Source organism: Ambystoma mexicanum, chromosome 13 (genome assembly GCF_040938575.1).
Source record: "Ambystoma mexicanum isolate Mex_15411 chromosome 13, UKY_AmexF1_1, whole genome shotgun sequence".
Lineage (NCBI taxonomy): Eukaryota > Metazoa > Chordata > Amphibia > Caudata > Ambystomatidae > Ambystoma > Ambystoma mexicanum.
The window spans coordinates 791,507,685-791,519,375 of NC_090938.1; positions in this window are offsets into that span (position 1 = coordinate 791,507,685).

An 11,691-nucleotide genomic window follows, 5' to 3' on the forward strand; every position below is an offset into this window, starting at 1 on the left:
TCAGCCGAAGCAGTGGGAGTAGAGAACTATCCCTGGATAGATTAGAAATCAGTAGAAACAATGAAGATACAAGAAGTTGCACGAATTGGGGACAGACAATGTCCGACTTAGAAAGGGAGGAATGCGAGGAAAATGAGGCAGAGAGACGCAGCGAAAGACAGACCGACATGAAGAAGTATCTCATGGTCAGAGGGGGGTGTCTTCACCACCCTATGTAGACAGGCTCAGGACATTGCCAGGCAGACAGCCGGAAAGTGGATACACGAGTTAGAAAAAATGACAGGAGGAAACACATTAGCTATAGGGGACATTAAGGGTCTCTTTATCGCCATACTTGGTGAGAGACCGGACGATGTGTGGTCACGAGCAGGCTACCCTGGTGTAACCACAATTAATACCGTGCATAACTGAACTCCATTTATCAATTGTAGAGCCACAGTATGCAACGCGCTACGAGTGTTGTATCCAGACACTTCTGATATGGGAGCCATAATGACACGAAAAATGAAGGAGTCAGAGGATCCATTCATTTACATACAGAATTTTCAAGACGCATGGGTACTCGAGACTCATGAATCTTGGACGAAATCTATACCTGTGTTCTACCATATATTGTGCCAAGGGCTGCCAGAGCCGGTACAGAAACAGCTCAAGAAATTGGTGGGAATTGAGGCCAAGACTATTGCAGATTGCTGCAAGAAAAGAATCGCAAAAAGGAAGCTGCACGTAAGGGCGAGGAAGCGAAATTGGTGCAGAAGAAATTGTCAAAATATGCCCTTGAGGGAGCCATGATAACTAGCACAGCTGAATCAAGTATGCAACAAGTGACTAATCCACAGCAGAATAATCAGAGCAAAACAGGGTTTTACCCCAGGGGAAGAGGATTTAGGGGAAGAGGATGGCAGAGTAATCCGGGAGGTTTTCAAAATATGCAAAATGGTAATCAAGATATGTCAAATGGGCAAATGATCCGACCGCTGCCAGTATGTTGGTTGTGTGGAATGACGGGGCACTTAGTTCGCACATGCAGAAACCAAGGTATGATGCAGAACGGCCAAGGAACAGGAGCAGGCATGGCGAATCCACCTGCAGTTTTACAGCAGGGTATTTCACAGAATCACACGGGGCAACACCAAGCGCCAGGAGCACAAGGCGTGCAACCTCAGGACATGGGGAATTTTCCACAAGGATAAGTCCAACAGGCACCGTTGCAACTTTCGCAGAGGATGAGCACAGGGCAGACCACGAACCCTGGAATGGGAAGTAACAATGGGAATGGGGGAAATCCACCAGTACACAGTGGGCCAAAATTGTATATGGACTAGGACAGCTCACTGGGAACCCTGATGTGTTCTATCCTATCACTGACACCACACCCTCACAGGGAACCTAGGGTGGATGTCGTTATAGGGGATAAAGAATATTCCTTCCTAGTTGACATGGGTGCAACGCGCTCGTGCATACGTGAAGGCAAGTTTTCCTTGTTTGGCGAGGCCATAAATACTCAGTGTTTTACAGGAGCTACAAGTCGTGTTCCCTTCACAAATGCACTTGCAGTCTCAACAGGAGAATGTGAAATGAATGTGCCGTTACTATATTCACATCAGACCCCAGTAAACATTTTGGGTAAAGATTTAATGACAAAGTTAAACATGACAATCTCATTCACGGAGGAGGGCAAAATATGTTCAACTCCAGGAATGCACATTCATATGTATGCGAAATGATCAGAGCATACGCAGGACACACAGCCATGAGGGCTATACCATTAAAGCCAGAAATATTTGCATATGGTATGCGTGTGCTTATGGCAGGATTGCCAGGTCCTGCAGATAGAATGATGAGAACCCCTAATGAATTCTTATTCAGGCCAAGAATACCATGCACGAGGAAAAGGACAAGTATTTCCCTTGATGATACACACAGCTGCAGTAAGAGGGAGGGTGGCCTTGATTGACGGTTATGATGACGAGGGCCAACAATGGTGCGCAGTGATTGCCATTAAAGAAGGGTATCGATTGACTGATGTCACCGAGGATGATCTGTTTGAAGGACAAGCAGATATTGGAGAGACAATGGTGGAAGAGAGTCTCACCTTTTGTGTGAAAATGATCAAAAGAAAAGTGCCTCAGAGAATGATGTTGGTACAAAACCGTACTGAATATTTTGATGATGACACGGCCCAAGTGCCTGTCTCAGTATGGACTACAGGACCCTGTGACATAGGCCTTTTGAAGGGGGTTGGAGAAGTGAAGATTAAACTGAAAACAGGAGCAATTCTCCCAAAAGCACGACAATATCCCATGTTCAGAGAGGCATTTTTAAGACAATTTCGGCTATGATGGAGCAGGGCATTTTAGTGATGTCAGAGTCGTCATGCAATATTTTGGTTTATCCGATCAAGAAATCAAAGGAGGGGTCTTGGAGGATAATCCAGGATTTGCACCCAATGAATGATATTGTTGAGGCTGAGTTCCTTTCAGTCCCTAACCCGTCTACAATTCTATGTAATATACCCGTTGAGGCAAAATATTTCACAGTGATTGACTTGAAAAATGCATTTTTCTCAATCCCGTTGCACCGTGACTCACAAGATCTGATGTCATTCACATTCAGACAGATGCGTCTGGAAAGCACAAGCCTGCCCCAGGGGAATTGTGGGTCTCCATCTATTATTAACAGAGTCCTGCAGATGGACTTGAGCAATATTGCACTAAAATGTATCGTCCTGCAATATGTGGATGACATCCTAATTTGCAGCACAACAGAAGAACAATACAGGCACGATTCTGTTCAGCTATTGACTATACTGGCTGAGAAAGGATATAAGGTTGACAAGGAAAAGTTACAATATTGTCAACAAAAAGTGCTGTACATAGGCCAGCTGATCTCACATGAGGGAAAGAGAGTGACCCCAGAACGGGCTTAAGCCATACTCAACACGGCTAAGCCACACACGATAAAACAGATGCAGAGCTTTCTAGGCCTATGCAACTACGTTAGGGCAGGGATCTTCGACTATAGCTCTTACACTAAGCCTTTTCTTCTGGCCCTAAAGGAGGCCCAAGTCACGAAAGAAAAGATTGAATGGTCTGAGACCACGGAAAAAGGGTATGCTGAACTCAAAAGAGCTATTTGTACAGCACCAGTTCTAGGGATCCCCAATTATGCAGAGGAATTTTACCTGTTTTCACACACGAATGGCAGCGTTATGATGGCAGTACTCACACAGAGAACCACGTTGGGGTACAGGCCCCTGGCATACTACAGTGGGAATTTGGACCCAGTAATGAGAGGTCATTTTCCTTGCGAACAAAAGTTAGCTGCCGCAGCGTTCGCCATAGAGAAGGCTACAACCATTTTGATGGGATGCTCCATGATATTGTACATCGAGCACTCACTATTTGCCATTCTAGAAAAACCAAAGGGCACATTTACATCTCAGAGAGCTTCGGCTTATGAAGTGATCATATCAAATCCATCGATTAAGATAGTCCGATGCAAGATAGTGAACACAGTTATGTTTATAGCCGAGCCAGTCACTGAAGGAGAGCCATTACATGACTGTGCGAACTATGAAGCATTCTATGATGAAATCCCCAGGGTGAAAGAAAATGCCTTAGCAGGAGAGATCGTCTTCATTGACGGGTCTTCAAGGATCGATCAAAGTGACGGACAAAGATATACTGGCGTTGCTGTGGAGAAACACACAGCAAATGGAGAATTTCAAGTACTTATTAGTGCGCAAATACCATCTCATTATTCAGCACAGGCTGCAGAATTATTGGTGTTGATACTCGCCATTGATAATCACGCAGACCAAGAAGTAACAGTGTACAGTGACTTCGCCAAAGTGACGTCAACAGTGCACGCAGGCCTAGCACGCTGGAAAAGGAGGGGCTACCTCCGAGCGGACGGTACGGTACGCCAGTGAAGCACGCAGCCTTATTGGACAGGCTGATCAAAGCACTACAGGTGCCAGTGGGCATAGCGGTCGTGAAATGCGCCGCCCACACGAAAGGGACAGATTTTATCTCACGCGGAAATCAAGCAGTGGACACGGAAGCCAAGCGTATGGTACCCAAAAGTGAAACAATCATGGAAGTGGAAATTATCCATGCCAACGAACGAATGATGGTTACACGAACTGCACCTGAAAGTTACAGTAATTTGGGGCAAACACAGCTAATGGAACTGCAAGGGGAGGCACCAGAGGAAGAGAAGAACCTTTGGAAACGTCAAGGGTGTTCTTTAAACCCCTCTGACAGCTTGTGGCAACAAGACAGCACTGGTAAACCGGTGATGCCTATAGCCCTGTTAAAAATAGCGCTGGAACACAGGGTTGGATTGGGCCCTCGGTCTTTTGGCCCGTCGCCGGGCCGAAATCTTCCCTGGGAAGTGGGGGCCGGTTTCTGGCCATGCCTGGGCTGGCTTCGAAGAAAGAAAAAAATAGAAAATAAATAGCCTAAGTGCTATACAATAACAGATTATCATTTGGCCTTGGACGTCTGCCTGGATTCACAGTAATTTAGTGTACTTAGGGACAATGCTATTTGATGCCACTTCCTGTTTTGTAAAGGGGTGAAAGGTCCTGTTTCATCGCTTCCCGAGATGTCACTTTGGGGTGGGGTCAAACGACATCCCTTCTGGTGATGTCATCAGAGATCAAGGGCCGTGAGGCGAGGGGTGGGCCACTTATTTGAGGCGAGGGGTGGGCCACTTTCTTTTGGGTGACCGGGCCTATTTCTTTTCCCAGTCCGACACTGCACGCCACCGCGTGTTCCTGTGTCCATACGGCTCTGTGTGGCTTTCTACTTCTGTGCCCCTCTCCCCTCCCCCGCTGGCCCCCTTCATGCTCTACCTACACATCTTCTTTTCGTTTTGCCAGTCTCCCTTGCCCCTTTTACGTGCTTCCTTGGTTGGTTTCACCTTTCAGCTCTACCCTTCTCACTCATTTACCTCCCCTGTGTGAGTGTGCAAGTCCTATTTAGTGTGCAGCGAGTGCAGTTTTCGTGCGCAGCATGCAGGGAGGTTCGTGTGTGTCACATCCACTGGTCTCCCAGGTGCAATCTAGGCCCCTTAAAACGCACAAAATAAAAGGGAACACTCAAATAACGAGGAAGCGGGATGTGACTGTGTGTTAGAAGTGAGAGGTCGGTGACAGCAAGCATCTGAAGAGGTACAAGTGACAGATGGCACACATGTATTGGAACGAGGGGTGACAGTGTGTATGAAAGAGAAGGTATGCGTGTATTTTTGGTATGCATGTAAAACATGAGATCTGACATAAGTGACAGCTTTGTCAGGCTTATTTCAGGATGCGACTTCATTTCTTGAGTCCTGAATGCTAGCAACTGCCTGATGAAGGGTCTGGAAAGAAAGACTTATGCCAGCGCTGACAGTGGGTCATGGACCCAGTCTTCAGGTACCAAGACCTGCTTTTTAAAATGTGCATACAAGTGGGATTTTAAAAAAGGCACACTAAACTATCTGCAGGGAAAAATGTCATGTATCCCCCCTCTCCTGCCCACTGCACTGGGGGGGCCTCACCACCTGTTACCTCAAGGGCAAAAAATGCCTTTCACCTCCAAGCAAGGAGCATTTTGTCATGTGTGTGTGACGCTGCAGTGGCTATTTTAGTTGATTTACACAATTCTGCAAGAGGTTTGTTGCTGGCATTGCTTTGCCCCTGCACAGAATGTGAAGAATTTGCCCAAATCCTGGCATTCTGTTGGAATTGCAGGGCCCTGGGGTTGTCTGTCCCACTGGCATATTTAAACACGGGCACCTGCTGAGGGTTCTCCCCTTCCTGACTCTGTCTAGATTAGGAAATTGGGCTAGCCCTACTTCTGCGACGGCTGTCTGTGGCCTTCAATATGAGTGCTATATGGGCTCTTATGTTACATTTGATGTAGGTGCATTCTGCTTTATATTATGTCACACTTGCATATATAGCTGCTGATGCAGTGATATTTCGTGTTATTGGATCCCAGGTATTAGGCTCTTCTTGCTAGGACCCCTTCACGGCTGAAACCCAGGTCTTACCTTTATGCAATCACATTGTTTCTCAACCCTTCAGTGTTTTCCCACCCAGAGAAGTGCCACTTACCCACATCAAGGAGGAGAAGGATGTGTCAGCATGCAACATGACAAAAAGTGCCCAGCCAAGTACTGACCACGAATGCAATCTTGGCTAATGGATGGTGTGATGTTTGCTATACTGCCCAGCCTCGGCTAATGAGCGCGGGCCGGCCTGTTAGCTGGCGCTGCGCGGGAAAGGCCGCAGCGCAATGAATGACACGACTCGTTCGTGCGGTGCCTAAACCCGGACTGGCGTTATCACGCCAGTTCCGGTGATTCCTTTATTGCTTCTGTGTCACGTGACCCTCTGCGTAAGGGCACGTGACACCACATTCCTCCCCAACTTGGAGGTATTTATACGATAATTATTAACAACTATTGTAAACTGATATGACCTACAAAGTAATACACAATCGTAATGCACCTGCTTTCATTCACTGCTTTCAGGGTTCATCTTGGCGTGGGTGTCTGACGATAGACTCCGTCTACTACATACCCCCGGAGGAGTCACGACGGTTTGGGTTTCTCTCTCAGACGGTAGCTGGTGCTTCTTTCCTTGGGTGTGTCTTCCTTGGTGGCTTCCGCTTCGGTTCTCTCATCTGGCAGGTGTGATCTGCCTGGATCTCCTGGTGTGGCCAGACCACCCAGTGGTGTCGGTCCTTGAGGTGTATGCGGCATTTCTCCTTCGTCCCCTCTCGGGGGCGTTGACGGTTCTTCCCACATTTCTGGGGGTACTTTCCTGAAGTGTGACACGTTTCTTGTCACGGTCTCTCCCCCTCGGGTGGCAGTGACCATGCTATGGTTGGTTGTACTGACTGTCCATGGTCGCACTTCGAAGTTGAGGGACATTTTCTTTTTGTGGCGCACGGTCCTTAAAAATGACGGTGTCTCCTGGGGTCAGTTCTCGGTGGCAGGCTCGCCTGGCGATGCTCTCTTGTTCGTTTCGCCTTAGCCGTCTGGCGTCTATTGCTGGGATGTCAGGTTCTGGGGCTGTCCAGTGGGGGTGAATGGGAAGTTCCGCTTGTATGGGTACCCCGAACATGAGGGCGGCGGGGCTGATCCCGGTGGCTGAGTGCGGGGTTTGTCTGTGTGTTCTCAGAAACCGATATACTGTCTTCAGCCACTGGTGCCCTTGTTCTTTGGCAATTCTGATAACTTTGTTGAGCGACCCCATGAATCGCTCAGCATCTCCATTTGCTTGGGGCCATCTCGGGGTGATCCGCTGCTGTTTGACGTTCATTTCTTTAAAGTATTCGCGTAGCTCCTGACTGGTGAAAGAAGGCCCGTTGTCGCCTTTTACTTTCCTCGGAATTCCATGAGTAGCAAATATCTTCTCCAGCGCGAAGATGGTGGTTTCGGCGTTGGTAGAGGCTACGTGCTCTACTTCCGGATATCTGCTAAACTCGTCGATTATCACGAGCAGGTAACCTTTGCCGGCAATGGTTCAGTGGTCCATGCTGACTGCGTCCCAGCGTGTGCAGCTCCTCGGGACACTGCTGATCGGTTCAGGGTTTTCGGGCCTCCTGGATACTTGGCAGGCTGCGCAGGATTCTACCAACTCCACTACTCTTTGCTGCATGTTCCGCATCCACCTCATAGATTTGAGTTATGCTGTTGACTTTACGATCCCTTGGTGCCCACTGTGGGCTAACTTGAGAGCTCTTTCCTCCAGAGACTCTGGTAGTATGATTCGGTGCCCCTTTAACAGCACCCCTTCCGGGACTATTGAGAGTTTGTGTCTGATCCCGAATAGCGCTCTGAGTTTGGTCTGTGCCGATGTTGTGCGTTGGGCTATTGACATGAGATAGTTTTTCCAATTCCCGGAATGGATAGCTGTGGCCGTGTGCTGTAGGACGGTGTCCTCCTCTGTCTCGCGCACCACTTCCTGCAGTGTCAGGGCTCGCGGTCTTGCGCAGGCAACTACGTGACAGAAATGCTCATCGGTCTCCTTCGCGTGGTGTTGTTCGCTGTCGGTAGCTGGCCTCGGGTGGCGGGACAGGTAGTCTGCCGGGTTGTCCGATCCTGGGCGATACTCCACCTCGATGTTGTACAGCTGTAGCTGCAGCATCCATTTTTCTATGCGTGCAGGCGGGTGGGGGGCAGAGCCTCGGAAGATCGGGATCAAGGGTTTATGATCCGTGAAGACTTTCGCCTGCTTGCCTAGCAGGTACACTTTGAAGTGGCGGCATCCCCACAAGATGGCTAGGGCTTCCTGGGCTGGCATCAACGAGGAGTTCAGTCTGCCTTTCTATGTTGAAGAAGGCCATGGTGGTGGAGGCAGATAGAGTGTCCTTGATTTGTTGAAATGCTTTTTGATGAGCTGCGGTCCACTCCCACTTCTGGTCTTTCTTTGTCAGCTCCCTGAGCGGGCTCGCAATGCTTGCGAGGTCGGGGGTGAAGCGTGCGCAGTAGGTTGCCATCCCCATGAAGCTTCTCACTTCGGAGGCTGATTGTGGTGCTTTGGAGTCCTTTATGTCTCGCACTTTCGACGGGTCGGGGGATACGCCTTCCGCGCTGAATATGTAGCCAAAGAAGCATAGTTCACTCCTGCTGAATTCACACTTCTCTGTGTTGAGTGTCAGGCCTGCTTCTTCGAGCCTTTTCAGGACTGCCGCTAGACGCCGATAGTGCTCACTTTTGTTTGGGGCGTATACAAGGATGTCATCGCTGATGTTGGTGGTTCCTTCTAATCCCGTGATGACGTTGCGGATTTCATGTTGGAACACTTCTGCGGCAGAAGATATTCCAAAATTGAGCCGTTTGTATCTCATCAAGCCGAGGTGAGACGAAAAGGTGGTAATGTATCTTGACTCCTTGGATAGTCTTAGCTGGTGATAGCCTGATCTGAGGTCAAGTTTACTGAAGACTGTTGCTCCGGTGAGGTCTACGATGAGTTTGTCGATCGTGGGGGTTACATGTCGTTCCCTCCCAATCGCTACGTTGGGAAGCCTCATGTCTATGCATATTCTTACTGCGTTCGGCTGTTTGGGTTTTTGAGCTACAACCATGGGTGAGACCCACGGAGTCGGTCCGGATGTTTTCTCAATGATCCCTTCTTCTTCGAGCTTGGCCAGTTCCTTTTCTACTGCGCCTCTCAGGTGGAATGGGATACGTCTGTGTCGAACTGCTTTCGGTTCAATGGTGGGGTCTATATGAAGCTTGATGGTTCTCCCCTTGAGGCACCCGATGCCCTGGAATAGCTTTCTGTGTCGTCTTAGTAGGTTGCTGAGTTCATCGTGTTGGAGGCCGAAAGCGAAATGTATTAGCTTTAGCTTCTCTGCCGTTTTGCAGCTCAGTAGCGTCTCGCAGCCGGCGTCCACTATATATATGCGTGCACGGCAGTTGGTGTTCTCGTGGGCAAAGTTTGACTTGAACGACCCTCGCACGGGGAGGGGTTTCTTACATCCGTAGGCATATAGCCTGACTTTCTTCTGTTGAAGGTCGGGTTTCGGGCGAAGTCTGTTGAATGCTGCCACTGGCATAACGTTCACTGTTGCGCCAGTGTCAATGACTACCTTTAATAGTTCTCCATTGGAGAGAACGGTGCACGACGGTCTTTTCCTCTGTCGTGACCGATGTGGTTCTACTGCAGATATTAGGTGTATGCGATGAACTTGTCTACTTCCCTTTTTCCGTTTTCCTTTGTCTCTCCATTCGGGGGACGTGCTGCTGTCGCTGTCGTCGCTGTCGCTCGAGTCTGGGGACCTCTGGGATTCGTCGACGGCTCTGGCTTTTCCTTTGCGAGCTTGTTGGTGGGAGGATTCTCTGGGCGCAAACATTTTCCGGCGTTCTTGCGTCTGGCGCGGGGCAGAGTCTTTGTCGGGCGGGTTCAGGCAGACCGCGGCAAAGTGGTTGAGGCGATTGCATTTCCTGTACGTGGATCCCCATGCGGGACAGGAATCGCCTTTGTGCCACTGGCCTCCGCACCATTTACAGCTCTTGTCCCGCCCCTGTGATGGGTGGGGCCTCAGATCCTGCTTCGTGCGAATGTTCTGGCGTCTGGAGATGGCTGCTACGTCCTCTGCGGGTCCAGGGTTGCCTAGTGGTAGTCTCTGGATTGCTGCTTCCATTACCGCTACCTGGTCTTCTGTCAGCTAGCGGAGGCGCGCCATTTCGAGTATGCGTGACAGGCGTATGTTTCTTTCAGATAGTATGGCCCTTCTCAATTTTTCAGAGGATATTCCGTTGATGATCTGGAGACGGGTGGCGAATTCTTCGTCCGGGAACTCACAGCCTACTGCCATTTCGCGAAGGCGAGCGTGAAATTTGTCTACTGTCTCTTTCTCCCGCTGCCTCGCCATGCAAAAGTGGAAGCGTTCGTAGTTTGGGTTGAGATCGGGTTTGAACATGTTGGTGAGCGCTGATCTCGCTGCGTCATAGTTGTCTGCGTTACCGCGGTTCGGTGTGGCGTTGAAGTGGCGCAGGGACGCTGCTCCAATGTTGAGTAGGAGGAAAGTGCGCATCTTCTTCGGCATGGTAATGTCTCTGGCTTCGAGGTGCATCTCAAATTGTTGAAGCCAGATTTCCCACCTGATGGCAGCACCCGTGGTGAATGGGTCGAACGGCGGCATGAATGTTGTCTGTGTTGGGTCGGGATGTTCATTGGAGAGGCTCCTCCTGGAGGATGAACTCATGCTGGTCCTCACGGGCTGGTGCTTGGGCTGGACATGTCAGTTCTCTGCGTGTTCTCCCTAGCGTTGGGGCGTAGGCCTTGGGTGGCGGTGCTAAAAGTGTCGCTTTAATATCGCAGGGGCCACTGCAACTGGCATGTATTCAGCTGCGCAGTACCTGCTTTGATCCGCCAGACTTTTCCCGGAGGTGCAGGAGGAGCGTTGAATAGCCTTATCCTTGCTGTGTGTGAGAGCCCCTGTCTTGAGCATTTGCGGGGCTTCAACCAACTTGTGCACAACGTTATGCACAGCCGTGTGACGGCCGCGGCGTTTGGCTGTGTCGGAAACGTTGCGCCGGTGCGGGCGTTGGTGCACGGCTCCGCGTGAGGAGGAGGCGCGGGTCTGCGTCGGGTTCGTAATCCCACCTTCGTCGCCAGTGTGATGTTTGCTATACTGCCCAGCCTCGGCTAATGAGCGCGGGCGGGCCTGTTAGGTGGCGCTGCGTGGGAAAGGCCGCAGCGCAATGAATGACACGACTCGTTCGTGCCAGTGGTCGAAGTGTATGAAAAGAAGTAGTGGAGCTATGTTCCCTGCTGGTATGCCCCTGCTCCCCACAAACCCCATTGCCACAACCCCTCCCACACACAATACACCCCCCCAAACACTTGCGCCTGCTGTTTAAGGGAACGTTCAGTGCAGTGCACTGAAAGTGAAGGTTTCAACTTCTTCCTACACTTTTATTTTAAAACAAAACCATTCCGGAACGGTTTCTTTTTAAAATAAAAGTATAGGAGCTGTACAAGCTAATTTAAAAAAGTATAGGAGCACCGCTCCCGACCGCTCCCGCTCACTTCGACCACTGGTTCGTGCGGTGCCTAAACCCGGACTGGCGTTATCATGCCAGTTCCGGTGATTCCTTTATTGCTTCCGTGTCAAGTGACCCTCTGCGTAAGGGCACGTGACACCACAGATGGAGCCAGTCTAGTGACTTGATAAGGCA